Raw genomic sequence first — 6,678 nt, forward strand, 5'->3', positions numbered from 1 at the left:
AAACCTTGTGTGGTCTGAGACTATCCTCCCAGCCAAGCTGCTGCCATCCTTAGGAGCATGGCTCAGCCTACTCACCAAAGGTCATCAGTTAGGCTTGCTGAGATAGGTACAGGGAGGGTCATGGATAGTCAGCCAGACCTCCTAACCATCTGTATGCAATTCTTCCGTATTTATACATGATCTCCTGGTCTCTGGGAAGGAGGTAGAGGATAGAGGTGAGGAAGGATGGGGTGAAGGGACTCTATCCACACAGCTATGGGAGAATCATCATGCACGCTGGGCACAGACCTTCCATTGTGGCTGCTGTAGGGTCTCTCATGTTCCTGTCTGTCCCCTCACCCACAGCCCTGCAAGTAAGTTTAATAAACTCACTAGTCTCTCAGAGCAAACTTTGGTGGAATTTCATATTGGTTTCTCACTGGGATCAGAAGAGATGAGTAGGCATTGTTTGCAACCAAAGGAAGGGATTTTAGAAACATCTTCTGATGGTTTGTATCTGCTTGGCCTGGGAGTGGTACTATTAGGAGGTGTGGCCTTGTTGGAGTAGGTGTGTAACTGTGGGTGTGGGCTTTAATACCCTTGTTCTAGCTGCCTGGAAGTCAGTTTTCTCCTAGCAGCCTTCAAATGAAGATGTAGAACTCTCAGCTCCTCCTGCGTCATGTCTGCCTGGATGCTGCCATGCTCCCACCTTGATGATAATGGACTGAACCTCTGAACCTGTAAGCTAGCCCCAACTAAATGTTGTCCTTTATAAGAGATGCTTTGGTCATGGTGTCTGCTCACAGCAGTAAAACCCTAACTAAGACACATCTCGTATCTCAGTTTCGGGGCCTGCCAAAATTTGAGTCCAATGGTGAGCAGCAAAGAGGGTTTGTGTGATGGCACCTGAGGAGAATCAGCATTGCCAGTAACTGCCTCAGTGGAGACCGTGACAATTTCTTTGGGCAACACAGGGTTAATCTCTAAGATGTAAAACCCTGCAGTGTTGAGAGTAGAGAGGCCAATCCCACTTGAACAAAGGGTTCAAATCCACTGCGGGTAAAAAATGACTTCTGCTACTGGTAAAGAAAGCATCAGAATGTAGGGTCCTATGTCCACCCCAGCTTCCAGATCTCATTCAGTCCCAATAGCTCTTCTCACTTTAATAACAGACAGCAAGGCAACTTACAATGTAATCTGGCCAGTTGCAGAGGGCTTCTATATTCAGCTGTCATCTTAGGCAACAAAGAATACTTCCTCTTCAAGTGCACATGGAAAGTCCTAGTCTTGTAAGTACTTGAACTGGGAATGAGCCCATGTTTTTCCAACATCAGGACCAACTGACAATCATGATTATGTTAGTATATAAAAGTGTTTGAAGGTTATGAATATAGTTACTTGGTTCCTTTGCACGTGTTTCTCTCTCCCCCCCCTTCTCTCTCTCTCTCTCTCTCTCTCTCTCTCTCTCTCTCTCTCTCTCTTTCTCTCTCTCTCTCTCTCTCGTGTATGTATGTAAGATGTATGCACATATATGTGATGAGACGTTGCCTGTACATGAGTGCACATGAAGGTCAGAGGTTGCCTGGATATTTCTTCTAGATGTCCATTCATTCACTCAATCAACTCAAGAGTAAATGAATGGAAGGGCCTAGAAGAACCACTTCTAGTCTCACCCAGACATTGGCTCTTTGTTACCTTGAGGCTCAGATGGAAATCTTGGCTGTTCTGAGTCTTGAGCCTGCCAGCTTTCTGACTGGAATAGATAGCAGGGCCTCTAGCAGGCCAGCTCAGACCTCTGGGCCTCTCAGCTCCCCCTTAGCACATGAGCCAATCCTTTAGAATCTCTTTGCTTATCTGTCTGTTTCACTGTATAGGATGTGCATATGTGTTCATTGTGTATTGGTATACTGCTTCTGTCTCTCTGAGGAAGCCTAACAATGAGCAAACAGTCTCCTCTAAATGCTCCTAATTCTGCCTTAACTGTCACATCACTAAGAATCAGCATCATTGCTAGTGACCTCCTCCCAGGACCCTTAGGAGGACATGTTATCTGTAACTTGGTCTCAAACAAAGAGATCCTGATTCCATGGCTCAACGTTGACATCAGCCTTCTTGTGCAATTAGCCCTGGAAGTGAAGTTAGGGTTGAGATGTGCTGGGAGTGTGTATGCTTACCGAGACAACTGCATCACCTGTGTAACAATGTCCTCTTCAACTTTCTGAAAGTCAAGAAGTCGAGAGACAATGTGTACTCCCCACAAAGTGCTAAACATACCTTGTCTTCTTACTTTAAGATTTATTGATTTATCTGTATGAAAGTTCTGTTTCGTGTATGTCTATGTACCATGTACATGGAAGAGCCTGTGGAGGCCAGAAGAGGGGGCCAGAGCTCCCGGAACTGAAGTTAAAGTTGTTTTTGAGCTACCTTGTAGGTCCTGGGAATTGATGCTGGGTTCTGTGAAGAACAACTAGTGTCCTGAACTGCTGAGCCATCTCTCTGGCTGCTCTGACCTTGGGGTTGACTGTTTTATATAAGTTACTATAAAAATAATAGCACTTTCTCCTCTCCATCTTCCTCTAATTACACACACACACACTCTTTCTCAAACTGCTGAGAGCCCTTAGACATACTTCAGACAGTGAAAAGGCTATGGGGGACCCATCCGTTAATAAGATTGACAGTGTTAATGTAGATGATAGCTTCAAAAAAAATCACTTGATTGGCAAGAAAGATCAGATATGCTGTGTAGCTAACACTTGATGTTAAGTACTCAAATAGGGAGGGAACTACTGCAGTAATTATGTCATTAAAAAAGAGTGTTTCGGGAGGGGCTGTGTGGGGGGGACTGGAAGGAGAGGAGGGGGCTGTGATTGGGATGTAAAGTGAATAAACAAATGAATTAATTAAGGAGGAAAAAAAGTGTTCCAAGGCCAGTGAGACAGCTCAGAAGTAAAGGCATTTGCTACTCAAACCTAAGGACCAGAGCTCCATCCCCAGAGCCCATACTTGAAGGAGAGAACCAACTCCTGAAAGTTGTCCTCTGATCTCAATATGCATATTCCTGCAGACACATCATCAAAGAGTGTTCCCAGGGCCAGAAAGATGGCTCAGCAATTAGGAGAGCTACCTGCTCTTCCAAAGGACACAAGTTCAGATCCCAGCACCTACATGGCAGCTCATAACCATCTTTAACTCCAGTTCCAGGAGATCCCACACCCTCTCTTCTGGCCTTCGAAGGTACCAGCATTCACATGCACATATACATACATGCATATGCATAATTTAAAACTAAATATTTTTAAAGTGTTCCCAAAAGCTAAGAGCATTATCAGATAGCATGTGAGACCTATAGCAGAGATCTCTCTGCTTGGATAACCCCTCTATCTGCTGGCCCTACCAATATGGTTTGAAAGTGCCTTGTGTGGTGGTTTGTATAGGAATGGCCCCTATAGACTCATGTGCTTGAATCTTGGTCCATAGGGAGTGGCACTATTAGGAGGTGTGGCCTTGTTGGAGGAGGTGTGGCCTTGTTGGAGGAAGTGTGTCACTGTGGGGGTGGGCTTTGATGTCTCAGAAGCTCAAACCAGTTCCCTCCCTGCTGCCTGTGGATCCAGATACAGAACTCTCAGCTCCTTTTCCAGCACCATGTCTGCCTGCACGCCATCATGCTTCCTGCCATGATGATAATGAACTAAACCTCTGAAACTGTAAGCCAGCCCCAATTAAATGCTTTCTTTTATTAAGAGTTGCCATAGTTATGGTGTCTCTTCAAAGCAATAGAAACCCTAAGACTCCTTGATTTATCATTTTCTTTTCTTTTGTGACTATAAAAAGTCCATGTAAACACACACACACACACACACTCATACACACACAGGGGGTTCCAATGGACTTGTAGCTATTACTATTGCAACAAATTTAGGGTACGTTTCTTAGAGTACAGTGTCTACTAAAAAGTCACCAGTGTTCTTTTCAAAGAAAACGAGGTACCAGAGAAGGCCTCAGAGATTCTGCTTCTATGGAAAAGAGTAGGACTATGCTATTGGCTACTGAGAGCTATTAAATGCTCACTGATCCACCAAGCCTAGTAAGTGTGTGTGTATGCGCGTGTGCATGTGCATGTGTATATGCCATATTACAGGGCTATGTTGGGTTAGCTTCAGGAAATCAAGGAGGAGTGTGTTAGAATAACTTTTCTACTTAATTGTTAACTACTCTAGGAAGAAGGCACTATTCAGTGCTTGGCCCAAAGAGAAAGGTGTCAGAGATGAGATCTGACGCCCCATGCTTTCTGAGTCCAAAGTTTGTGCTCCTGACTGCAATCCAACTCTGTCTACCAAGATGTTAGGAATGGGTGGTCCCTAAGAAACTGTTTGCAATAAAGAATATAAAAGTAGTGAAACATCCAAGACCCAGACTATCAGTCCAACAAGGAAGATGCCCAGGTGGCCAGGAGTCCCACTGCTGACCAGAATAATCACACTATGTTCTATACAGAATGAGGCAGGAGCTGATGGGGACCCCCTTCCTAGGATGAACTTTAGTCAGCTCCTCTGAGAATGCCTGTCTGCTAGGCCATCCTTGTCCTGATAACAAGAATCCTCCCACCCTTGATACCTAACCAAGTTCCATGTATTTATTACCCATCCACTGCCCCCACCATTTGGTCCACTAGCTATAAAAGCCTAGCCCTTGCCACTCTATTCACAGCTGTCCTAACACAACTGCAGTCATCCTGGAGAGTGTTCGCTGCCTCCTCACATTTATCTGAAAGGCCCAGGTAAGTCCCAAAGAGACCTTTGGCACAACCACACCCTTTCATCCTCAAAGCCCTCCCATGTTAAATCAATGAGTGATGGGTGGGATGGAGAGATGGCTCATGTTTACATATCATTCTTACAGAAGACCAGAGTTCAGTTCCCAGCACCCATGGCAGGTGACTCACGACTATTTACAACTCCAGATCCTGAGGGTCCAATACCTTCTGCACACACACCTTTAAATGTAATTAGAAACAAAATCTTTAATCTGTTAACTAAGTATAAAACTCCTCTCTCCTTTCTAAGTCAAGGACCCATTAAAATTTATGAGAAAGATATCCTAATGAAAATAATGAAATGATCACAATACAAAACTAAGTTACTTTTCATGTAAGTTCACCGTTTTGAAAGCTCAAGTGTGAAGTCCAAGATCAACTGATTCGTCAAGCCAGCCTTGGTATAGGACTCTTTGGCTACATCACAGCATGGCAGACAGCATGGCGGAGGTAGCCTTGTAAAGAGAGATCACATGACATGACAAGACACTGGAGAAATTCTTGGATCAGGCTAGCTCTATGTAACAGTTGCTATTGGGGAACTAATCAGAGTTCTGAGAGAACTCCACTCCCCTCTTCTGAGTTGATGCCCGAATGGCCTTTCATTGGACCCCCTCATTCCACCTGTCACACCGCCACACTGGAAGCAAGCTGCCAACACACAAGCTTGGGGACACACTGCACCCATCTTCAGAGCACAGCAGGTGGAGTTCCAGAGGATGGAGTGCTGACCTTACATAATAAGTATATTTAATCAGTGAATTATACATATAACTGGTAAAGTTGGTCTCAAACAAAAGGCTGACCTCATATTTACCACGTAGTCCAGGCTATCCTTGAACACATGGTTATCTTCCTGAATCAGCCTCTCAAGTACTGGGATTGCAGACATTTTTTCCATGCTCAGTGTACATGGTAAGCTTTCTGTTATATGTATTTTAACATAAAACCATAAAAACTAATTGCTTAAAACCACTGGCTCCATTTTTGAGATAGAGTCTTCAGGACTGCTGTCAGTGCAGCTTCAAACTCCCTATTAGTCAAGGATGACCTTGAAACCCACCCCCTCAATCCTTCTGTTTCCATCACAAAGCGCTGAGATCACAGGTATGTACAACTACCCCTAGTTTATGTGATGCTGAGGATGGTAGATGCTAGGCAAGCAATGTAACTGACCTAAATCTCCAGCCCTGGTCACACTTAAAAAGCTAAAATGTTATGCTTATGCATGTTTTACTAGTATACAAATAATCTACATTTTAACTGGGAAAATACACATAGTGTGTGCACCTTCATAGAAGGTATCAATCAACATTTGTATATCTAACAACCTTTTTTCAGGAGTCAATATTGATAGCATTTGTGAGATAAACCCTTTGTAAACTTCAACGCACATGTTCTGTGTTGATGGTTGATATGCAAGGGGCATTCCATTTTATGAGCTAGGGCAAAGTCTGCAGGATTGCTATGTAGGAGCAGACCTATGAGGTCACGGAGCATCATGGAAACCAAGAGAGCAAAGCAACAATGAGCTCATTTTGCTACTGGGATGCAAGCAAAGTCACCTGAAATGATGTAATGTTTACATACATAGCTCATATGAAAAGTGTTTCAAAGCCTCTTTGTCCTGTGGCTGACGCTGGGGCAGGTGCTGGCACACGCTGAGGAAAATGAGGGACAGGCTCAGGCTCCAGGACAGAAGCTGACAAGCAAATAAACAGACCTGCTGTCGGCCCAAGTCTAGGATCTCATCTCAGTGGCCACTCCGTGACTATGGCACTTGAAGAAAGAATTCAAAATATCTTCCAAGAGAGGGAGAGGGGAAGAGAGAGAGAGAGAGAGAGAGAGAGAGAGAGAGAGAGAGAGAGAGAGAGAGAGAGAGA

Source organism: Grammomys surdaster, unplaced genomic scaffold (assembly GCF_004785775.1).
Source record: "Grammomys surdaster isolate TR1022 unplaced genomic scaffold, NIH_TR_1.0 126219, whole genome shotgun sequence".
NCBI lineage: Eukaryota > Metazoa > Chordata > Mammalia > Rodentia > Muridae > Grammomys > Grammomys surdaster.